Source organism: Mus pahari, chromosome 1 (assembly GCF_900095145.1).
Source record: "Mus pahari chromosome 1, PAHARI_EIJ_v1.1, whole genome shotgun sequence".
Taxonomy (NCBI): domain Eukaryota; kingdom Metazoa; phylum Chordata; class Mammalia; order Rodentia; family Muridae; genus Mus; species Mus pahari.
In genome coordinates this window covers 7,835,728-7,846,733 of record NC_034590.1, presented here as the reverse complement: position 1 = coordinate 7,846,733, position 11,006 = coordinate 7,835,728, and the positions used below count along the sequence as shown (strand labels likewise).

The window sequence follows — 11,006 nt, the reverse complement described above, 5'->3', positions numbered from 1 at the left end:
CCACAAAGTAGCCAAACACAGCCACACTTTTCAAAGGGCCCCACCTTGAAACATTGTAAGTTGTATGAGATACTTTCTAACACTAACACAGTCCCCCATGCTTGTGAAGCAGTACAGGGAGACAGGTGCAAAACATGATGGCATGTCGCCATGAAGAGAAAGGAACCCCTCAATCTTTGCCATTTGATTTGTGTTTCTTACTGGTTGGAAATCAAAATTTCAACATAACTGACAAAAGTCAATATGGATCTGAAGATCACCATCATAGAGATAACACTACCTTTTCTAAGGAAGCACTTGAACAAGCCTGTTAAAATAACTAGTGAAGGAGGCTTACAGCCAAAATGGATGTGATCTTTGACTCCATGAGCCCTCCTCTCCTATCCATAAACCTAAACAGCAAGTCTCATAAACTGTACCATTGCAGTTGTGAAAAAAAAAAATTTAACAAAAACATATGATTGTACTTAATTTTAAAACTTGGATTAATCTTTGAACCTGGGAGGCAGTTACATCCTTTGAGCAGCGTAACTTCAAAAGCCATGGAGTCATGTATACAGCTCTCACGGATATGTTTAGCACGTTGGTCTCATCCCCTGACTCTTCATACTGTGGGCCTGGTGATAACACGGAGGCCCTGGTAGGTGGGCAAGTGCTCTACCACTGAGCCACACCCACAGGCCTCTTTATTCTCACACAGTGGGATGTAGAGGATCCTGAACGTCTCAGAATCATTACCCATGGTGGTTAAAAATTACTGTCAACTTGACTGGATTCAGAGACACCAGGGAACTAGTGATATATAACACAGAATGTGTTTCTAGAGATCCCAGGCTCTGGACCTGATGAGAAGATTCATCCCATGACGGATACAAAACATGATGGTATTACTGGGAGAGGGTGAGAGGTAGGAGGTGGGAGCCTGGTTGAAAAAAAATGGTCACTAGGAAATGTTGCTTTAGGGGATACATCCTAATGGGCTATTCCTAGTTTCTTTGGAGACTCAGTTGTGTCAAGTGATGTTTTTCTGGAAACTGTCTTATGACAGGATATTTTGCTGAGAATAGACACGTGGTGTTTTTCTGGAAGTTGCCTAGAAAACGGGCATGCAATGTTTTCTAGAGCCGATGCTTGAGAAGATATGTAATGCTTAGATAGGAAACAGTGGACAACACTGTGGCATTGTGAACCCCTTGCCACTCTTTGCTGGCCTTTGCTGACACTGGTCTTCGCTGACCATGCTGTGGTAATTGTTTGCCTTGCTGTCTTAGCTAATCATCGTTTAGTGTGACTTCACAGAAAGAAACTCACCAAAGACCTCCTGGTGCTGTTCAGGCAGCTTCTTGCTGCTTCCTTGGACTCAGGCCGATTGACAGAGCCTGGTAGGTTTGTTTGTTTGTTTGTTTGTTTTGTCTGATTCCTGTGAACTCAACTGCTGCTATTCTTACAACGAAGACTGGAATCACCCCCAAAGAACTATTTCTAAACAGCCCACATCCTCCTTTGCCCTATTAACCTTTCCTTTCCACTGCTTCTGGCGGGTGGTGGGCTAGAAGGGAGGGTAAAGCATTCAAGAACCCTTATTAGAGTAGGTTTTGAAAAATGGGCTAGGACTGGAAGTTGATATCCAAGTCTCTTTCTGGCTGAGCTTCCTGCCTCCTGTCTGGCACTGTGGTGTGAATAGCCACCACAGTCTTCCATTGCCCCAAGGTAACCTGCTCTGGCAGCCATGTTTTCCCCACCATGGTGTACCCTATGAACTCTGAGCTGACAAAAAATCCTCCAATCTAGCTTCTGTCAGCGAATGCACCTCAGCCTTGAGAAAAACCACCAACAGCGTCTGCGCTTAGCCTCGGCTAGGGCCTAATTTCTGTTTCCATTTCTGTCTAATCTCTTGTGGAGGAAATAAGAGATGTTTCCATTTTACAGCTGGAGAAACAGAGGCTCAGAAAGGCTGGGTAAGTTGTCCAAGGTCACACAGTTCTTAGAAGAATGGGGCTCTTATTCTCTTGGACACCTTTTCCTCACAGTGAGGCCAGATCCCTAGTGAGCCAAGAACAGAACAAAACGTACATCACATAGGCCATTGTACATAGTCTGAAAAATTGTATTTTTCAACAACGCTACTACAAGGGCTTGAGAGTCCAAGGCATAGTCCCCTCTTTTCCCAAACATTTGTTAATGTGCTTTTGTTGTCTGCATTAGTTGTTTTTTCTTTCTTTTCTTTCTTTCTTTTTTTTTTTAAAATCTAAACATTTAAAACATTTCTCTCCCTAGTCACTTCCATCAAGAGTGCTAGGATAATTGTCATTCAGGAGCGTCTGCTCAGGGGACAAACTATTCAAGGCCGCTCCAAGCAGTGCTTCTCCTATTTCAAGTCAGACTGCCAGAAAGGCACGCTGGGCGCTGCGACTCTCAGCTTTCATACCGAGCTGGCTTTTTTTTTTTTTTTTTTTTTGCCATGCCCCATCTTCTGCTCCCAGCCTCTGCCAAGGATCAATAGACAAAATGTTCGCATGAAGACTCTCTCTGCCTTTTTTCTTAAAACTGCACTGGCAGACACCATCTGCTGTGTTCCTCACATCCCTTGCAAGGATCCAATTGACAAACTCCCGTTGGCTTCGTAGCTGGGGGGAACACTCTCTTGATCAACCAGCGCGCTCCTGAAGTGTTTAACCATGTCTGTTTTCCCTCATGTTGTTTCACAAAGTCTGATAAATTCCCCAGCCTTAAACAAGTGCTCAAACTATCATTTGTTGAGTGAGAAAAGAGGGGATTTATTGACTTGCACAACTGAGAGTCCAAATAGGTTTTTACTTCAGGAATAGATAGATCCAGCACACCGCCAGGAGGACCCCTCTGGGCTCCACTTTCCTGTGTTATCCGTGCCATTCTCAGGAAGATTGACTTCCGTGGCGACCAGTCACATTCATTTCCATAGTCATTCTCCACCTATCACCTCCTCAGTTCAGATAAAGTACAGCATCTCATTGCTCAAGGCCCGCCCAGGAAGGACTCTGATTAACTGGCTTAGGCCACGCCCATCACAAGACTCATTGGCCAGATGTGAGTCAAGTCCCACCCCAGAACCGAGGGGGAGGAGTTAGCTGCTTTCACTCAAAGCCTACACCTAAGAGGTCTGGAGGGTCTGCTGAACAGTCCCTTTGCTTTTGCCCTGTCTAAACTTCAATTCTCCGCCTCGATACTTTGCATAATCCTCAATGACCCTGCCTCTAGAACTAGAAGGTTACATGGAAACCTGAGGCCACTAGAACCATTCACGCAAGAGTCCAACCTCATCCAGCCCAGCGACTGCTTGATCCTAGTCCTTCACACCTCTCCCCACAGCTCTGGAGTGACACAGAAGAGAAGGTATCACACCCATTTTTACAGCTAAATATATTGAGGCTCAATTGAACTAGTGATATCTTTTTTTTTCTACTTAAAAAGAATTTTATTTTATTTTATGTCTTCTTGTTGTTTCCTCACCCACTATATGTGTAAGGTGGTTGATTCTTCATAGCATGTGAGTGGAGGTCAGAGAACAAACAGTCCTCTCTCCCCACATTTACATGGGTTCGAATTCAAATTCAAATCCCCAGGCTTGTATAGCAAGTGTCTTTAAACTGCTGAGCCGTCTCCCTGGCCCGAGTGTCTTGTTTGCTTTGGAGATAAGATCTTGCGATGAGACCCAGGTTGATCTCAAATGAACAGTCTTCTTGCCTCCGTTGCCCAAATGTTGGGATTGTGTTTTTGCGCTGCTACTTGAGGACTCTGTTCTTTCCTTCTACCATGTGGGTCCTGGGTTAGGACTCGGACCATCAGCTTAGCAGCAGGTGATGGCTCAACCTGCTGATCCTTCTCACTGACCTCAAGGATGCTTTCCTTGGGGTCATACAGGAAAGAAGCCAGTGGCAGGATGCAGGCAGAGTTCAGGCTTCCCCGTAGTTGGTTCAGAAACCCACCACTGTTTCAGCAAAGACCAGGAGCACCCACAGCCAAACACCTCTACCCAACTTGCTCTTCCAGTCAAACAGGGCCCAAGGAGTCCATGGCTTGGGGACACTTAGGGACACGGGGCTCCCCAGGCAGAGTAGAAGCCACAGCAAGGACTATTGTGGGGCGATGGGCTGTGTACAGACAGCCTGGTCCCCAGTTGAGCAAAGGTTTGGAATCCTGGTGACCCAGTGGGTGGTGATTTCCACCTGCATGGGATAGCAGGTGTTTGGCTACACCTCCTGTGTCCCTGGCTCCTGTCACATATCTTCAGCCTCCCACAGCCTTCCCCTCCCCACAAACACACAGAGGTATGTGGCTATCAGCCAGGAAGGAGCAGCATCAAGCCCTCCCACATGCAAATAAGGTTTCCCCAAAGCTCTCAGACCAAACCAATGAGAAGTACCTGTTGTCAGACATTTACCCATCCCAAAACTGTATATAAGAATCCTATCCAGAAGGATTAAAGGTGTTCGAGAACTACTCCTTCATCCAAGCCTTCTGTTCTAAGAGCTGTAACACTTGGGAAGAAGTCTGCTCTCCTGAAGTGCGCCTGAAGCGCCATCACACTCTTTGATTGGCCCAGCCTGACCCAACTCAACTCAATGCAGGATGGCGTGGAGTAACCCAGTAACCTGGAAGGCACGCACGGAGGTGGAGCCAACTGCAGCAGCAGAAGCAGGGAAAGCAAAGTGACTTCCCCTCCCTGCCCCCACTCGCTTCCCTTCACAGGAACTTGCGCACCAGGCCAGGCTAGGCCAGAGATCTCCATGGAAAGCCTCTGGTTCACAGTCCCACAACCTATGTGTGTTCAGGCACTTCTGTGGCCACTTCCAGAGAGTCTCCTTCTTGGGCATCAGGTTCCAGGAGTTTCTGTTACCATGCCAGGTTGTGGGCACTGGCAGAGCATCCTGATGTAGGGTGTGTGTGTGTGTGTGTGTGTGTGTGTGTGTGTGTGTGTAGGTGGCTCTCACCATAAAGCTACAGGACCTTCCTTGACCCAAGTTTGGAAATCCTCAAGCTAAGACTAGTCAGAGCTGGTGTCACGCAGGCTCGTGGCTTTCATTCAGAAGGGCCACGCGACACAGCGACCACCCCAGCTCAGGCTGCCTGAGGTCAAGCACCCCAGGCGGTACACTCTCTGCTGAGTGGATGGCAGCCCATTAGACTTCCCTATTCACTCTTAAGTTGTCTCATTTCTTCCTTGTTGCAGACCTCCCAGGAAGCAGCCACGATGATGGAGTTAGATACTCAACAGGTTCATCAGAGGTGATTTCTGTGAAGGAGACCAGTGGGAGCCATCAGGCAGGGAGAGCTGTGGCCTCTAGTTAAGACGCAATGATGTTACAGCCACGCTCCTGTGGAGCTCTGCAGCCAAAAGGCTCACCAGAGAAGACCAGCATTGAGCCCTTGCCTTGCTTCGCCAATGGCTGAGGGGTGTGCCAGAATAGTCTGGTTCAGCAGGATAGCTCCGTGAACTCGACAGTGGTGTTTGAAAGGGACATATGTGTGCCTTGTGGAGGCCTCATGACCCAGTTCATCTGTACAGATGGATGCCAGTGCCCAAGGGACTTGAGGACTCCTTCAAAGGACACACTGCCTCCAGGCTGAGCCAGGAGGTATGGGGGATCGGCCCCCAACACTCTGCTCATCCCAACCCTAGCAGCACCTGATTCTCAGCTGCTGAGATCCTGTGCCCCTTGCCAGTCACAACTCTAGGGTGGCATTGTTCCTTTATCCCTGTGCTTGTTTGCCTATGCTTGCCCCATGGGGAGTGGTATTATTAGGAGGAATAGCATTGGAATAGGTGTGGCCTTGTTGGAGAAACTGTGTCACTGTGTAGGCTTTGAGGGCTCTAGTACTCAAGCTCCACCCGGTGCAGAAGGGCCCCTCCTCCTAGCTGCCCGCAGAGGTCAGTCTCTCCAGGTTGCCTTCGGATCAAGATGTAGAACTCTCAGCTCCTTCTCCAGCACCATGTCTGCCTGCACGCTGCCATGCTTCCTGCCGTGATGATAATGGACTGAACCTCTGAACCTATAAGCCAGCCCCAATGAAATGTTTGTCTTTATAAGAGTTGCCTTGATCATGGCATGTCTTCACAGCAATAAAACCCAAACTAGAACAATCCACCAGGGATAACAATAAGTAGCTGTCTGAGATAGGGGACTGGAGGATGCTGGTGTCCATGCTGGGCCTGTGCTAAAACAATCAGAAAGACCATATCTGCTTTCCCACCTCTTTCTGTTCCTCCCTCTCTCAGAGAGGGTATTTGTAACCCAGGTGACTTTGAACTCATGATCCTCCTGCCTCAGCCTCTAGTCTACTGAGATTACAGACATCACACCCCAGTCTTCATGACTATGACAGAACTCTTGTGCAGCGAGAACACTGATAAAAAAGCCCATAGCCTTTCCATTTATACTTCCACCATGGGCACCTCTCTGTTACCACGGGGTGTCCCTCCTCATTCCCACACACTTCTCCATCTGCCTGTGTGCCTTAGAGACAAGCTTAAGTAAGAGGTCATTGGTGGCTGTGACTTCAATGACCTCTTCCTAATGGTCAGTTCCATTATTTTCCAGCAAAAGGATTCTGGTTTAGGTTTCGGGGACTGAAGAACCAGGTGTCACGATGGTACCAGTATCCAGGAGGCTCAGATGGGAAGAGTGAGTTGAAGAGCAACTAAGCTAAGTTGCAAGACCCTGCTATAAGGAAGTTGGAGTGTTAATGTGTCCTGCAATGGAAGGTCAAAGAAGCCGAGGGCAGGTGAGATGACTCGCTTGCTGGCAAGGCTGAAGGTCTGAGTTCAGCCTCTGGGATGAACACATTGTTAGGAGAGAACTGACTCTCTCAAGTTATCCTATGACTTGCACATGACAAGTCATGTGCACGTATGCACACACACACACACACACACACACACACACACACACACACACACAGAGTTAACTCAAGTTTCTTAAAAAGCCAGCATATCTGATAGACCTTACCACCCCCGGCTGCATTGAATGCCCTCTCCACCTTTCTGACAAGGACCCCATTCTCCTGCCATCGTACCTCTCAAGTCTCAGGGGTCAGCGCCATTTCTCCTACCTCTCTGCCCTCCCTAGTTCTGTGGCGTGCACAACTGATCCCTGTACTCAACATAGGCAGAGAGCAGCCAGACAACTCAAGGGTTTCCTGACACCTCGAGGTGGCCTGCCTGCTGGGACTGAACTACCCATGTGACCATTCTCCACCCGAAACTGGAGCGCTGTTGTCGTGGTTTATAGTCCCTCATGTCCTCACCATCTCTATGTCCCCAACAGTGAGAGCAGCCCGGCATTACTGGGTCTCAACCTTGGCTATATGTATATATATATTTTATACATGATTTAAAATATATTCTTTGAGAAACTCACACATGCATACAATACATTTCAATTAGATTTATCCCCTTCCGCTCCTCTGACTCTTTCCAGATCCTCCTATCCCCCTCCCAACTTCATATCCTATTTTTAAAAATAATCCACTAAGCACAATTGATGCTGTACAGGTGTAGGCTTAGACTTTTCAAAACCTACTTTAATAAGGGTTCTTAAATGCGTCAACCTCTCTTCTAGCCCACCAGCCAGAAGTAGGGGGAAAGAGAGGTTAATAGGAAGAGGGGGTTGTGGACCTGTTTAGAAGTAGTTCTTTGGGGTGACTCCAAACTTCATTGTTAGGATATCAGCAGTCCAATCGAAAAACGTCAAACACGAATCTAGCAGCAGCTTGACCACGAGGCCTGGCTGAGTCAGCAAGAGTCCACAGAAGCGGTAAGAAGCAGCCATGTGAGTTCTCTGGCACACTTCTCACCACAAAGTCAGGACGAGGAAGATTCAGCAAATGCCAGCAAAGAATTGCGAGGTGAACCAATGCAAGAGTGCTGTTCTCTGTCTGCTGCGTTAAACTCTTTCCCAACACCCTGTGTCCTCTCAGGCGTCTGCTTCAGCAAAACATCCTCTCATAAGATAGCTTCCAGAAAACCATCACATGACACTGAGTCTCCAAAGAATCCAGAAATTTCTACTTCAAGCGTTATGCATCAGTGTGGAGCTGCTCTCTAGAGCATGGTCAAACCACCCAGGAGCCCACCCCTAAAGAAGATAGATTCTGCTTCCCCAGCAATGACTGCACATCTAAACAAATTATCACGCCACAGACCCAGTCTCAAGTTTTGTCTGGCACGGAGCCCAGACACTGGGAATTTCTTTAAAGTCAGGGTCCCACTATGCAGTTCTGGCTAGCCTAGGACTCCCAGAGCAGGTTGTGGCAATCTTCCTAATTCCACCTTCTGAGTGCTGGGATGACAGATGTGCCCAACCACACCTGGCCAACTTTTCTTGTTGAACAAGCAAATGTTTTAGGGAGGCAACATAACCTCACAGGAAGCCCATGGAAGGGCACCCCTCCAATACGTCGACCCTCTGCATTTACTTTTCCCATGGGCCTGTCAGAGCCTTGGTCATCTTCCTAACTTCATCTACCTCTCTTTGTGTGGATCAGACTTTCCAGAATTGTCCATGGTGACTTATTCTGCTATCGCCTCCAATGGCCCCTCTCAGAGTGACCTCCTGAACTCCATGCTTGAGCAGTCTACGGAATCAATCATCCCTAACTTTCTGGTGCTGTCTTCCAGTCGTCCCTGTTGAACTGACACTTTCTGTTGATTCGATCATGGCCAATCAACCCCTCCACTCTCCGTGCTGAGCCGGCTGCAGGGAGAACACTTTCTGTTCCGTTGGATGAGTGTCCACATTAGAGCTGGCCATGGGTGGGATCTAGTCACTAACTGGCAAAGAACAAGCCTAGGTCAAGTTTAACATCTGGGTTGTGACTGTGACTGTGACTGTGGGATGACTTCCAGGTGTCAAGGCCAAGGCTCGTGGGACTGACCACAACAGGCTGCAGTTGCAAAGCTCACCACGTCACCTTCTCCACCGTACAGCACCATGTGCCAGTGTTCAAGGGGGACATCAGCTGCAGCAGAGTGAATGACTGGGAGGAGGCGAGGTGTTGGATCCGCTCAATTAGCACCCCAAAACCTATCATCACTCATAATCTGCCCAAGATAAATCATAGGCAGGTAATTATGATGTCAGGCCAGGTACCAGAGAGAAGTTTAAAAATAGCAATCAAGGAACTTCCTGGCCAATTCAAATCCATCCTCACTCCCTCCAGGGGACAGAAGTGCTTGGGCTGGAGAGTTGACCAGGCGGAGAGAAATGTGATTGCTTCATGCAGAATGGGGACTTCTGGATTTAATGTTTCTCTTTGTCAGGTTCCAGAATAGCACACCTGTCAGAAATGAAATCAATGACCACCCATCTGAAGTAAATCAATTTTTATCCCCCTCTGTGGTTCTAGGGATTGAACTTAGGGGTCTCGCAGTTGCAAGGCAAGCTCTGTACAGCTGAATCTCACCACAGGCCCCTCACCAGTGGGTCCTAGGTAAATGTCCTATCATTGAATCATACCCTAAAGCATTTCCTATGCTAGTCTTAGACTTGCATGGTAAACTAAGCTGGCTTTGAACTTGGACTCCTCCTGTCTCATTCTTTAGCGCAGCTGGAATTATAGGCCTGAGCCATCAGGTTCTGCTCTAAAGTAAGTCTTTTTTTTTTTTTTTTTTCTTCTGAGACAGGGTTTCTCTGTGTAGCCTTGGCTGTCCTGGAACTCACTCTGTAGACCAGGCTGGCCTCTAATGCAGAAATCCACCTGCCTCTGCCTCCCAAGTTCTGGGATTAAAGGCTTGCGCCACTACTGCCCGGCTCCAAAGTAAATCTCATTGCAAGTCCTAGATGCCAAGTCCAAACTGCACAGCCTGCTCACCAGGCTGTACCCACCTCCACTCCAGGCTGGAATCAGCGATATGAAACTTCTCCAATGGCCCTAGGCCCATTTCCTTTCCTTTCCAGTATGTGACCTCTCACCCAATTGCCACCGAGGCCCGACTCAAGTCACTTAGCCTTATTTGTTCCAGGTCTGTCCCACAGGTTCCCTCAGGAAATCCCACCTCCTGTCCCTTTTCCCAAAAAGCCAATGCCAGGCTTATCTCCCCCTGATCTGCCAGGTATGGCCAGTTCCAGATTGTGTCAAAGAGTTGTTCTCAACCACTGCAACCTGTCAGGCCCCTGCCTCAGACTTTCAAGTAACTGGGATCACAGGTCATGTACCCCCAGGCTGCCTGGTCTGCTGGGTAACAGAAACCACTTTGGACTAACTTAGAGAAGGGGTCAGTTTGTTTGGAAAATGATGGACGTAAGGATGGTCTCTTTGAATAGCAGGGGCAGAAACATTCAAGCCACACTTCAGCACTGAAATGTCCTCTCACACATGGGTGCATTTCAATATTTGGGCCCCAGTTGATTGCACTGTTTTGGAAAGTTGTGGAATTTTGGGGACATGGGGCCTGGCTTGCAGAAGTAGGCCGCTGGGAGTGGGCTTGTGAAGGTTATATTCACTTATCATTGTTACCTGCTTCCTCTCTGCCCTGTCCATGATGTTTTAATGATATGAGGAATCTCCACTGTCCCTCCTAGGCCTCCTCCTTTATAATGGATTGAATTCTCTCTGAAACCATGAACTGAAGCCAACCTTCCCCACCTTAAGGTCTTTCTGTTGGATATTTGTTCATAGAGAAGCAAAACTAACGCAATCTCTGAGTCAAGCAGACTCCGACCAGGGTAGGCTAGGTAAAGGCAGCACTGGATACAGACACAGTCTCCAGGTTCAGGCAGACTTTGATGGTGATGTCTCCGAACTCTACACCATGGTGAGTTCGTTGCTTGCACCTGTCCAGTGCAGAATCCTTAGCATATGTTGGATACTGCTTCTGCATTTCTCAGACAATGGCCCCAGAGCTAGTTTCACCAGGGCCTGATTGTTTAACCAGAGGCCCTGTACTCAGCCTGATTGCTATGGCCATAGGACAGCCATGTTGTGATGAACATGGACCCTGGCTTATATGCTTCCCCCTCTAGAGTACC

At 48.1% G+C, this 11,006-nt stretch overlaps 1 long non-coding RNA gene across 1 annotated transcript; it reads left to right on the top strand.

Annotated features, from left to right (window-relative positions):
- Positions 1-811: 811 nt before the first annotated feature.
- Positions 812-5,996, top strand: LOC115065354. Its single transcript, XR_003845137.1, has 3 exons — positions 812-884; positions 1,272-1,382; positions 5,210-5,996. It is a non-coding gene; the product is annotated as an uncharacterized LOC115065354 (long non-coding RNA).
- Positions 5,997-11,006: the final 5,010 nt, after the last annotated feature.